The sequence below is a fragment of the Triticum urartu genome, chromosome 5A (assembly GCF_056163025.1).
Source record: "Triticum urartu cultivar PI428250 chromosome 5A, HENAU_Tu73, whole genome shotgun sequence".
Taxonomy (NCBI): domain Eukaryota; kingdom Viridiplantae; phylum Streptophyta; class Magnoliopsida; order Poales; family Poaceae; genus Triticum; species Triticum urartu.
Window position 1 is genome coordinate 482,683,385 of NC_141877.1, and position 14,588 is coordinate 482,697,972.

The window sequence follows — 14,588 nt, forward strand, 5'->3', positions numbered from 1 at the left end:
AAACCTTTTGCGACAAGTCGAGCTTTGTAGACAGTAACATTACCATCAGCGTCAGTCTTCCTCTTGAAGATCCATTTATTCTCAATTGCTTGCCGATCATCGGGCAAGTCAACCAATGTCCATACTTTGTTCTCATACATGGATCCCATCTCGGATTTCTTGGCTTCAAGCCACTTTGCGGAATCTGGGCTCACCGTCGCTTCTTCATAGTTCGTAGGTTCATCATGATCTAGTAGCATGATTTCCAGAATAGGATTACTGTACCACTCTGGCGCGGATCTTAATCTGGTTGATCTACGAGGTTCAGTAGTATCTTGTTCTGAAGTTTCATGATCATCATCATTAGCTTCCTCACTAACTGGTGTAGGTGTCATAGAAACAGTTTTCTGTGATGTACTACTTTCCAATAAGGTAGTAGGTACATTTACCTCGTCAAGTTCTACTTTCCTCCCACTCACTTCTTTCGAGAGAAACTCCTTCTCTAGAAAGGATCCATTCTTAGCAACGAATGTCTTGCCTTCGGATCTGTGATAGAAGGTGTACCCAACAGTCTCCTTTGGGTATCCTATGAAGACACATTTTTCCGATTTGGGTTCGAGCTTATCAGGTTGAAGCTTTTTCACATAAGCATCGCAGCCCCAAACTTTAAGAAACGACAACTTTGGTTTCTTGCCAAACCACAGTTCATAAGGCGTCGTCTCAACGGATTTTGATGGTGCCCTATTTAACGTGAATGCGGCCGTCTCTAAAGCATAACCCCAAAACGATAGCGGTAAATCAGTAAGAGACATCATAGATCGCACCATATCTAGTAAAGTACGATTACGACGTTCGGACACACCATTACGCTGTGGTGTTCCGGGTGGCGTGAGTTGCGAAACTATTCCACAATTTTTCAAATGTACACCAAACTCGTAACTCAAATATTCTCCTCCACGATCAGATCGTAGAAACTTTATTTTCTTGTTACGATGATTTTCAACTTCACTCTGAAATTCTTTGAACTTTTCAAATGTTTCAGACTTATGTTTCATTAAGTAGATATACCCATATCTGCTTAAGTCATCTGTGAAGGTGAGAAAATAACGATATCCGCCACGAGCCTCAATATTCATCGGACCACATACATCGGTATGTATGATTTCCAACAAATCTGTTGCTCTCTCCATAGTACCGGAGAACGGTGTTTAAGTCATCTTGCCCATGAGGCACGGTTCGCAAGTACCAAGTGATTCATAATCAAGTGGTTCCAAAAATCCATCAGTATGGAGTTTCTTCATGCGCTTTACACCGATATGACCTAAACGACAGTGCCACAAATAAGTTGCACTTTCATTATCAACTCTGCATCTTTTGGCTTCAACATTATGAATATGTGTATCACTACTATTGAGATTCATCAAAAATAGACCACTCTTCAAAGGTGCATGACCATAAAAGATATTACTCATATAAATAGAACAACCATTATTCTCTGATTTAAATGAATAACCGTCTCGCATTAAACAAGATCCAAATATAATGTTCATGCTCAACGCTGGCACCAAATAACAATTATTTAGGTCTAATATTAATCCCGAAGGTAGATGTAGAGGTAGCGTGCCGACCGCGATCACATCGACTTTGGAACCGTTTCCTACGCGCATCGTCACCTCGTCCTTTGCCAGTGCCCGCTTATTCCGTAGTCCCTGTTTCGAGTTGCAAATATTAGCAACAGAACCAGTATCAAATACCCAGGTGCTACTGCGAGCTCTAGTAAGGTACACATCAATAACATGTATATCACATATACCTTTGTTCACCTTGCCATCCTTCTTATCTGCCAAATACTTGGGGCAGTTCCGCTTCCAGTGACCAGTCTGCTTGCAGTAGAAGCACTCAGTTTCAGGCTTAGGTCCAGACTTGGGTTTCTTCTCCTGAGCAGCAACTTGCTTGCTGTTCTTCTTGAAGTTCCCCTTCTTCTTCCCTTTGCCCTTTTTCTTGAAACTAGTGGTCATGTTAACCATCAACACTTGATGCTCCTTCTTGATTTCTACCTCCGCAGCTTTCAGCATTGCGAAGAGCTCGGGAATAGTCTTGTTCATCCCTTGCATATTATAGTTCATCACGAAGCTCTTGTAGCTTGGTGGCAGTGATTGGAGAATTCTGTCAATGATGCAATCATCCGGAAGATTAACTCCCAATTGTATCAAGTGATTATTATACCCAGACATTTTGAGTATATGCTCACTGACAGAACTGTTCTCCTCCATCTTGCAGCTATAGAACTTATTGGAGACTTCATATCTCTCAATCCGGGCATTTGCTTGAAATATTAACTTCAACTCCTGGAACATCTCATATGCTCCATGACGTTCAAAACGTCGTTGAAGTCCCGATTCTAAGCCGTAAAGCATGGCACACTGAACTATCGAGTAGTCATCAGCTTTGCTCTGCCAGACGTTTATAACATCTGGTGTTGCTCCAGCAGCAGGCCTGGCACCCAGCGGTGCTTCCAGGACATAATTCTTCTGAGCAGCAATGAGGATAATCCTCAAGTTACGGACCCAGTCCGTATAATTGCTACCATCATCTTTCAACTTTACTTTCTCAAGGAACGCATTAAAATTCAACGGAACAACAGCACGAGCCATCTATCTACAATCAACATAAACAAGCAAGATACTATCAGGTACTAAGTTCATGATAAGTTTAAGTTCAATTAATCAAAATACTTAAGAACTCCCACTTAGATAGACATCCCTCTAATCTTCTAAGTGATTACGTGATCCAAATCAACTAAACCATAACCGATCATCACGTGAAATGGAGTAGTTTTCAATGGTGAACATCGTTATGTTGATCATATCTACTATATGATTCACGCTCGACCTTTCGGTCTCCGTGTTCCGAGGCCATATCTGCATATGCTAGGCTCGTCAAGTTTAACCTGAGTATTCTGCGTGTGCAAAACTGGCTTGCACCCGTTGTAGATGGACGTAGAGCTTATCACACCCGATCATCACGTGGTATCTGGGCACGACGAACTTTGGCAACGGTGCATACTCAGGGAGAACACTTCTTGATAATTTAGTGAGAGATCATCTTATAATGCTACCGTCAATCAAAGCAAGATAAGATGCATAAAAGGATAAACATCACATGCAATCAATATAAGTGATATGATATGGCCATCATCATCTTGTGCTTGTGATCTCCATCTTCGAAGCACCGTCATGATCACCATCGTCACCGGCGCGACACCTTGATCTCCATCGCAGCATCGTTGTCGTCTCGCCAATCTTATGCTTCCACGACTATCAGTATCGCTTAGTAATAAAGTAAAGCATTACATCGCGATTTCATTGCATACAATAAAGCAACAACCATATGGCTCATGCCAGTTGCCGATAACTCGGTTACAAAACATGATCATCTCATACAATAAAATTCAGCATCATGTCTTGACCATATCACATCACAACATGCCCTGCAAAAACAAGTTAGACGTCCTCTACTTTGTTGTTGCAAGTTTTACGTGGCTGCTACGGGCTTAAGTAAGAACCAATCTCACCTACGCATCAAAACCACAACGATAGTTTGTCAAATAGACCCCGTTTTAACCTTCGCAAGGACCGGGCGTAGCCACACTCGGTTCAGCTAATGTTGGAGAGACAGTCGCCCGCAAGCCACCTGTGTGCAAAGCACGTCGGGGGAACCGGTCTCGCGTAAGCGTACGCGTAATGTTGGTCCGGGTCGTCTCGTCCAACAATACCGCCGAACCAAAGTATGACATGCTGGTAGGCAGTATGACTTATATCGCCCACAACTCACTTGTGTTCTACGCGTGCATATAACATCAACATAAATAACCTAGGCTCGGATGCCACTGTTGGGTTTCGTAGTAATTTCAAAAAATTTCCTACGCACACGCAAGATCATGTGATGCATAGCAACGAGAGGGGAGAGTGTTTTCTACGTACCCAACGCAGACCGACTGCGGAAGCGCTGACACAACGTAGAGGAAGTAGTCGTACGTCTTCGCGATCCAACCGATCAAGCACCGAAACTACGGCACCTCCGAGTTCGAGCACACGTTCAGCTCGATGACGATCCCCGGACTCCGATCCAGCAAAGTGTCGGGGAAGAGTTCCGTCAGCACGACGGCGTGGTGACGATCTTGATGTACTACAGCAGCAGGGCTTCGCCTAAACTCCGCTACAGTATTATCGAGGACTATGGTGGCTGGGGGCACCGCACACGGCTAAGGAACAGATCACGTGGATCAACTTATCTGTTCTAGGGTGCCTCTGCCTCAGTATATAAAGGACTAGAGGGGGGAGGCTGGCCGGCCAAGGTGTGGCGCGCCAGGAGAGTCCTACTCCCTCTGGGAGTAGGATTCCCCCCCAATCCTAGTTGGAATAGGACTCCTTGGTGGGGGGGGAGAGAGAGAGGGGGGTCGGCCACCTCTCCTAGTCCTAATAGGACTAGGGGAGGGGGGAGGCGCGCGGCCACCTTGGGCTGCTCCTTTCTCCTTTCCACTAAAGCCCACTAAGGCCCATATAGCTCCCGGGGGGTTCCGGTAACCTCCCGGTACTCCGGTAAAATCCTGATTTCACCCGGAACACTTCCGATATCCAAACATAGGCTTCCAATATATCAATCTTTATGTCTCGACCATTTCGAGACTCCTCGTCATGTCCGTGATCACATCCGGGACTCCGAACAACCTTCGGTACATCAAAATGCATAAACTCATGATATAACTGTCATCGTAACCTTAAGCGTGCGGACCCTACGGGTTCGAGAACAATGTAGACATGACCGAGACACGTCTCCGGTCAATAACCAATAGTGGGACCTGGATGCCCATATTGGCTCCTACATATTCTACGAAGATCTTTATCGGTCAGACCGCATAACTGCATACGTTGTTCCCTTTGTCATCGGTATGTTACTTGCCCGAGATTCGATCGTCGGTATTCCAATACCTAGTTCAATCTCGTTACCGGCAGGTCTCTTTACTCGTTCTGTAATACATCATCCCGCAACTAACTCATTTAGTTGCAATGCTTGCAAGGCTTAAGTGATGTGCATTACCGAGAGGGCCCAGAGATACCTCTCCGACAATCGGAGTGACAAATCCTAATCTCGAAATATGCCAACCCAACATCTACCTTTGGAGACACCTGTAATGCTCCTTTATAATCACTCAGTTACGTTGTGACGTTTGGTAGCACCCAAAGTGTTCCTCCGGCAAACGGGAGTTGCATAATCTCATAGTCATAGGAACATGTATAAGTCATGAAGAAAGCAATAGCAACATACTAAACGATCGGGTGCTAAGCTAATGGAATGGGTCATGTCAATCAGATCATTCAACTAATGATGTGACCTCGTTAATCAAATAACAACTCTTTGTTCATGGTTAGGAAACATAACCATCTTTGATTAACGAGCTAGTCAAGTAGAGGCATACTAGTGACACTCTGTTTGTCTATGTATTCACACATGTATTATGTTTCCGGTTAATACAATTCTAGCATGAATAATAAACATTTATCATGATATAAGGAAATAAATAATAACTTTATTATTGCCTCTAGAGCATATTTCCTTCACCAGCGCCACTAGAAGGTCTGGGGCAGCGACAAAAACAAACTGAACTCCCTGTTTGACCTTGCCTCGGCCATCATCGACCCCTACTACATGAAGATAAAGAATGAGAGCAATAAGGACAGGAACGCCTGGCACAGTGTGTGGCATAAGAGACTGGATGAACAACATGTCAAGTACGCGGCCATGGACGCGTACACAAGCTATGTGATGTGCAGGCAGATCGTTGACATGAGGAATTGTCTTCTTCCTGACCCAGACGAGGGATCGAGCCACATAGCAGTGGCGGGAACGTCGCAAGAAATAGATGACTAGACGATCGTTTCTCCTTCTTCAGAATGCATGTAATTGTTTACTGAGGTGTGTGCGAATGATCTGTACAGTCACTTATGTAATTGGATGATTATTTCAGTTATATATATATACACACACACACATGTTATTCTATAGTAGACAGAGCAAATCACACGGCCTATTAGCAGCAATCGTTTGTGTTATTATTGGTCTTCGCACACATTTCTGATTACGGACCTGTTTGTCGCGTATCACACACATCTTGTTCAGTTGAACCGTTTCCATTGTGTTGCCTAATCACACACAGTTCATCCTAGTGAACCGTATGCTATATATCGCACACGCCTTCATCTGGCTGCCCGTTTTTTTGTTCCCCCTCATCCCGAACAGTTAATTGAACTGAACCGTATGCCCTGCATCGCACACGCAACTAAAATCTGAACCATGTTTGATGCATCCGTCATCGCAACGTTTTGCATCTTTTTTGACGGGTTTTTTACACCCCTGTTTGCGATTATGGCATCGCACACAGTTTCGTCAAAGGGTCTCTGATCGTAGTGTCGCGTTTGGACCATCCTGCAGTAGTGCACATTCTTCTGGAACTTAGGACGTGCTACATGAATCACATTTAGCATGTAGCAGCAGAAGCAACCATGGGACTCTCCTCTAAGAAATCAACGATTGGAAAAGATGCAGTGTACTGAAAACATCCATTAGGGCATCTTCAAGGCAGGCCCTCAAACCGCCTGCATACATCCGGACCATGCAGTCTAGACCATGGAAGCCATCCAACGCGGGCATGTATCGATCCCCTGAGTGGTCTAGACATGCCTTTTCCGATAAGCCCGAGATAAACGTGGGAGGGGAGTCTTTGTGGGAGTCCAGAAAGCAGACACGTAGGACTCCAACAGCCTCGGCCCACGCAAAACCCTTCCTGGATCCCATGCCTCCATCCTCTCTATTTTCTCTCCTTCCTTCTTTCTCTCTTGCCTTGTGACCATGAGGTTACGGGTTCGAGTCCTGAAAACACCCTCTTGCAGAAATGTAGGGAAAGGCTGCGAACAATTGACCTAAAGTGGCTGAACCTTTCCCCGGACCCTGCTCGAGCGGGAGCTACGTGCATCGGGCTGCCCTTCTTTCTCTCTTGCCATCGCCGCCGCTCCACCACCCCGGCCACCATGCAACACCCCTGCTGGAACTCTACGTCTTCGCTACCTCCAGTGTTCTAGCCAGGCTCCACCCCGCTTCTCCCCTGTCGCCGTTCAACCCATCTCCTCCGGCCGCCCCGCCAGATATCATTCGCTACTGCTATACTCACCATGCCCAACAACTGTTCGATGAATTTCCGGAGCTAAAAAAGTTGATCCTTCTTCTTTCAAGCAATGGATTCTGAATTGGAGTACATATACAAGAACTATGTTGAGTTGTCCGACGGCTCGTCCGACAAGGACTACACAGATGAGACGGCGATGATGTAGGTGGTCCTTGAAGACGTGGAGCGTGCGGCGGGGCGTGTTCTCAATTTCAAGGGATCGGTCAAGGGTCATCGAGTGCTCAACCGTAACAGGGCGCGTTGCCATTTGACCCTGATGGCCGACTACTTTGCCCCCGATGCACTCTTCGTTAACCATTTTCACCGACGTTTTCGGATGCACAAGATTGTCTTCCATCGTTTGTACCATGGCGTCTGGTCCTATGATGACTACTTCAACTCGAAGAAGGATGTCGTGGGAGAGATTAGGTTCTCTGGTTACCAGAAGTGCACAGCGCACTCCGGATGCTTGCATATGGCACGACTGTTGATTCATGGAACAAGTAACTACAGATGTCTGAGAGCACACGCGGAGATGCCATGGTCAGGTTTGCAACTGCCATGGTCGAGGTGTTTGGACCTTGGTACCTGAGAGAACCAACTGTGGCACACAGCGAGAGGCTCTTGGCAATCTTAAAAGCAAGAGGGTGGCCAGGTTTGCTTGGATCTCTTAACAACATGCATTGAAAATGGAAGAACTGCTCGAAGCCTTTCCAAGGGCAATATCATGGCCATGTTAAGAAGCCTATAATTATTCTTGAAGCAGTTGCATCACATGGTCTTTAGATTTGACATGCTTTCTTTGGCAATGTCCGGGTCTCACAATGAGATCAATGTGCTGCATCGATCACCGTTGTTTGTGAGGTTTACTGAAGGAAAAGCTTCTCCTTGCCACTATATTATCAATGAACATGAGTACAACATGGGATACTATCTGGTTGACGGCATATATTCTTTCTGGGCTACCTTTGTCAGTACCATCTCAAACCCACTTGACCAGAAAAAGTCTAACTTTGCTCGAAGACAAGAAGTAGCTAGAAAAGATGTCAAGAGGGCATTTGAAGTTATGCATGCCTTTTTGCAGTTGTTCGTGGACCTGCTAAACTATGGGATCCGGAGACCTTGTGGGAAGTAAGGACATGTTGTGTCATCATGCACAACATGATCATCGAGGATGATGGTGAGGATGCCGCCACAGCTCTAGAATTTGAAAACATGGTGATCCTATCGAACTTCCAGACCAGAATGCACTCACATTCGAAGAGTTTATTTAAATGCATCAACAAATTCGGCATCGACCAACTCATGAATAGCTGAAAAAAGATCTGAATGAGTATCTGTGGGCGGTTAAAGGGGACAATAGTATTGGAATGTAATATTTGAACTTTTTAGAATTGAATTACTGTTGCATGTGGCTATTTGAACGTCAGTATTTTATGTATGCGGCTATTTGATTGTTTGAACTCCATGTATGCGGCAATTTGAACGTGCAGAATTTTAGAGAGAAAAAATTAGGAATGCCAGATCTATACAAGCAACGTTGGATGGCTGCCTTCCGCATGCGTGTTGGTGGACTGGTCCCTCTTTTCATGAACGGATGCCAAAGAAAATTTACATGTCGTCATTGGAGATGTCCTTATAACCATGTCCACGATGCATAGGCGCAGCCGTAGAGCATTATAGTACTACCAAAACTGAGAACCTCCGCATGGTGCAAGCTTTGTTCAGAGCCCGTCCGTACGATTCATAGTAAGTTGCCTGGGTAGAAGTGCAAGATACCGGCCGAAGGCGAGTCTCCGTGCGTGAGCCGAGAGCGACCGAGCGACCACGCCCCGTCGCCCTCCCGGCCACTGCTCCGGCGTCTTCGTCGCTGACGAGATATATCTGTATATATGTGAACGCCGTTCACCGTGTGACATGCCGAGGAAACCATTGGAGGCGGCCAGATTGCAGCATCGATCTATCCCTCCCGAGGAACATACCGCTACGGCTTGTAGTGGCCAGTCTCGCGATCCATCTCTCTCTCCGTCTCAGCAGCACCACCAGTGTTCAGTGACTCAACGAGCACATTCATACACGGCAAGCCGTCAGCCGTCCAAAGCCCCACCGCACGTTCAAGAGTTTCGATCTGGCGGCCTCCGTCGTCTCACTCTCACGTCACATCCTAGCCAGCTCCCCGTGTTACTGCAGTCACGTGGGCTCCGTTTCCGTTTAGTCGCGATCCTGTTGCGCAATGCAGCCCGTACGTCTTTCATACTTACATGTACTCTTGGTCTTGGAGCCTCCTGATTCTAGGTGGATGGATCTTGCTTGTAAGTAGCAGCTGCTAACTTGACGGCCTACCAAGCAAGCAAGCAAGAGCAAGAGAGGACGCCATGCTTTTATTTTGCTCACTTCAAGTAGAAAGGTGGAAGCAACTTTTAGACGTACCACTTTGCAAGGACTTCTACTGGTGGACAGCTAGTACATACTTACATATATGGCGCAGCAAAGGCATAACGCCCACGGCTTAGACACCAACCCTCTGACAGTACATGTAGATTTCCATTTCTTGCAACTTTTGGCTGATCACTGGGCCGTCACTTCCCCCGTGTCATGTCTGATTGATGCGCCGTCGATTAGTTAGCATCCTCTTTTCCCCGATTCATAGGCAACAACAGCGCCATAAACACCTACTAATAGACTTGGAAATAATTCAGAGCTGTCTAATCTTCAAGACTTGAACCGTGTCGACACTTCAGAGTTAACTGAACTGGATACCGTTGGATCGTCCTGGAGCGCTCTATGCTGACAAGACCTATCCTTCTTGACAACTGCCATCAATCTCGCTCGATCGGACGGCTTGGCTTTCTTCTCTTCTAAAGACGCGTTTGTGGACATGATTTGTTGCCAAATCATCGGCCCATCGATCAGGCCAACACTTGTGTGTGGAATTCTGAAATGATGATCTCTCTCCATGCAAGTCTATTAAAAATGGTGTGTGGAAATAGGAAACTGGATTTGGAAGCAGGGGGCGATCATTTCTAATTGACGTCTGTCATATTGCCAAAAATACCCCCTCTGTCCGAAAATACTTGTCAAAGTAATGAATATATCTAGACATATTTTAGTTATAAATACATTCAATTTTATCCATCTCCCCGATCAGTATTTAGGGACGGAGGGAGTACTTCCCTAAACGAGATGCGGTTTCCATATTTTTTGAAACAGACAATTCACACGATGATTTGGGTTCTACAAACAACTTCACCCCGACAGATATTTCTAAGTGACCAACATTAATAAGAAAATCTTGATAATATTTTTTGTTTCATCATTCATAATACAGTCTTTGTTATTCAAAATAGGCCATAATACTATGTCACAATTGTGTTATTGCAATATAGACTCCTCGGTCATGTTCTGCCTGATCAGATGGATCGATACGGTAAAAATGAGAATTATTATGTATCCTAATACCGACATATGGTCGATATACTCAGTGCCAGAAAAAGATCGACGTCTCTTCGTGGATGGGTGGAAGGATTTACTTTGTGAGTACAAAATGGCAGTTGGAGACATGTTGATCTTTGTGGTTCTCCTCTTTATCCCACCCATGCCTGCTCAATTTGTTTAATAAGAAAAGTTTGATGAAGAGCAGTTTTGTCCTAATGTTGTACTCCCTGTTCATGCTAGACCACTCCTGCTCGTGATGTCAGATACTTTTTCGTAATGGCGTGTTAATGTACCAAATGTTTGTTATATGTGTGAACTTTGGATGGTATATTATTCTCTGTGATTATATTTTCCCGTCCATGCCTTATTAAAGAATTGATATATAATTTCATTGTTTAGTAAATGAGAGCACGTACGGAAAAAATCAAATGGATTTCAATACAAGCCTCTCAACTCATAACCCCTACAAATTTGATTATAATATGTTCAAAACTCTGTCATGGCAGAAAAACCCAGAACAATGTTTTGAACCCCACTGCACCATTTCTTTAATCCTTTATCCAATCCATCAAACATTTTCCATGATGCTACAAATTATCGAAGAATATGCACATACCTAGTGATGGCCAAGTGTGTCGCCTAAAATTAGGTCAGAACATCACCAAAGTAGTTGATCCGAGAGGAAATCAGCTGGTGACGAAAAACCAACACATAAAGTGATCTTAGGTGACTTTTTCGGTCCGTCAGTAGGATTTTCGTCACAAATTAGCACACATTTTGTAGTGCTCAATAGAGACAAGTTTTTTGTCCGACCAGTTCACTCTTCTGCAAAAGAGCTAAATCTGGTTGAAGGACTTGTGATTGAACATAGAAACAAACCTCTCTCCGTTCTATTCTCCTTGACTGCAAGCTCGTCAACTTTGAGTCAACTTACTTGGGGTAGATACTTCAAGGCGATCTCCTAACCTTCACAGACTTTGTCTTTGGCAAACCACAATGACTATCGGTTGCTTAAGGCTGATGCCTAACCATCTAGAGAGTGTGCAGCTCTCAAGAGTAATAGGCACAAACGATCCAAACTTAGTTCTACATGGTGCTCAACCACAACTAAGTTTTTGCTCTGGGGTTTTCTCTCGGTGAAATCGCTCAAAACAGAGGGGTTTCTCAACAATCTCACTCAAGTCAAACAGAGCAGCCAGCTACCAACGGTTGGGAAGGGGCGATTGTTTATAGTCGGAGCAATCCCAAGGGTGAAATGAACAATAGGGGCATGCAACCATGACACAATCAACCGACACGTGTCCTACTGTCGAATTTCAAACTCATGCGACAACTTTATTTGAGGAACAAGTAAAGTTGACTCACTGCTCGTGATTTTCTCTTGAAGCACGGAAGAACTTGGTCTCACGTACGAGTAAAAACACAACGCAACATGAGAAGTCTCAACATACTTGAACCCCCTTTGTAGTACTTGCCCTGTGACTCAATAGAAGAAAATGAAACTACGTAAAAGAACTTTGTTTTTATTCTTCTTTACTGCGGCCAATTGTTTCTCGAACAACACACCTGAGCAACTATTTTAGCACAACAATTTTTGGTGGTTGACTCTAACACGCAATCTTTTTGATAGCATACTCCTCGAAAGATAATCATTCTTCTCTACTGTGCAGGTAAACATCGCAGGAGTTTATAGCAAACTCAAAACTCCATGGACCATTTTACTCTGTGTGCACTAGCAAACATGTTAGTTCCTCAACAGTTTTGTCCAACAATCTCCAAAATACTCAAGAGGCACTGGATTGCATCAACGGTAACATTGTGTTCTCATTATTGATAGCATCCTTGTTACTTTAACAATGCTCATGATCACAAAAACAAGATCATCCTCAATACATGAGTTAGTCTTAGAGGCATGACTAGGGATCATATTGGTGTTTATATTTTCACACATGTAACTGGGTTTTCTCTAAATCTCACATTCAATAACCAATACAATTATAGCACAAAAATATAAACTTAATTATGAACATGAAAAATATAATGACTCATTTATTATTGCCTCTGAGACATATTTCCAACAGGCGACACCAGTGGCGGTGGGTGCATATTGGATCCCGCGCCATCGTCCCCACCAATGCCCGCACTCCATTCATGTTGCACGAGTGGTGGTACTTCTTCTTCCACGATAAGGAGAACGTCGTCAGCTACTAGGGAAAAGGCTATACACAGAATTTTACCAGTAGCGTTGTACAAAATCAAGCGCTACTAATACTTAGTAGCAGCGCGCGTAAATAAACCGCGCTACTGCTATAACTTTAGCAGTAGCGCGTACTAGCGAAAAGCGCTGCTGCTACGTTTGAACTGGGCGCACATGGCTAGCCCAACCTAGCAGTAGCGTGTATAATGGCCCAGCGCTACTGCTAATCTCCTTAGCTGCAGCGCGCTTACGAGTAAAGCGCTGCTGCTAACGAAAATAAAATAAAGTAAAAAACAAGTAGAAAAGTAAATGAAAATAAAAGAAATAGAAAAAGAAGAAAGGGAAAAAATAAAATGTAAAGAAAAATAATAGAAAAAAGGAGAAAGGAATAGCAGTAGCGGGTTCTGCAGAAAATCGCTATAGCTGCAGCGTGTATTTCAGAACGCGCTGTAGCTAACGTAGCAGTAGCGTCCTTTCTGGAACGCGCTACTGGTACTTCTGACTTAACCACGCGGTTCGTCCTTCCCCATGACCACTTCATCCCCCAAATCAACTCCACTCTCGCCGCCGCCGTCGCCCCTCGGCCGCCGCATGCTCTCCCCACGCCGCCCCCGACCCCAGAGTCAACGTCGGCCCCGCCCCGACCTCAACGCCGCCCAGGACGCCGCCCCGACCCCGACCTCAACGCCGCCCCGGACGCCGCCCCTGCCCCCCCGATCTCAACGCCTCCCTGGAGCCCCGACCACGACCTCGACGCCGCCTGCCCCTCCCTCGTCGCAGGCACCCGAGGTGAGCACACCTGCTCCTCCCTCTCCCCTACCTCTACCTAGGGTTTCTACCTCCATCAAATTAGTTAGGGTGGAAACGAATCGGATGCGGATGCGGCTCAAATGAGTTAGGGTTCATGTAAGGGTGGAAACGAATCAAATTTCTAAGATGAATCATAAAACGAGTAAAATTTGACCACTTATTTCACTTTATAGTTGGATAATTGGAATATCCGCTACCACTTTCCACCCCTATAGGTTCATCAAATTAGATGGTAATTAGGGCAGTAGTTCTTAGGTACTAATTAGTTAGTAAGAACTAGGTACTAATTAGGTACTAGAATATTTTTATTTATAGTAAGTTTATTTTTAGTAAGAACTAGTTGAATTAATAGAACTAGTTAGTAAGAACTTGTTGCTATTTTTTTAGTTAAAGCAATTTTCCCGCATCGACGTGGACGATGCCTATCCCGCATCCTCGTCGTCGAGTCGGCGGAGGACGACACCTGCTTGACCAGATGGGCCATGTCCGCGACTGGGCTCCGCCGGGGTGGTACTGGGAGGCGCTACCTATCGGGGGGCGCAGGTTGGTGAGGAGCCAGCCTGTCGTTGACCCGAACCTTCTTTGGTGGCGGTCGCGTGGGCCAGTGACGGTCCAGAGGCTCGAGGATTCCGCGGAGGTGGTGCGTCACCGTGTCAGTGAGGAGGACACGCACGTCCATCGCTACTTGTTTGCGTTGGAGCACAGGTTCTCCAATACCTGACAGGTTCTCCAGGGATCTCACTGGAGCTATGATCCCGTGATGGTTCCTTCTCTGTGGGTGTCCACCACCCGCGCCGATACCCGTCGTGTGCTAGGGTTTTAGTTGTACTAGTGATGTTATATGTATGACACTATTCGGCATGTATTAGTGATAATATTCAATGATGTACGGACGCATGAGATGATTTACTTTTGCTTATTGAATGCATGCTAATTTGAGTCTTA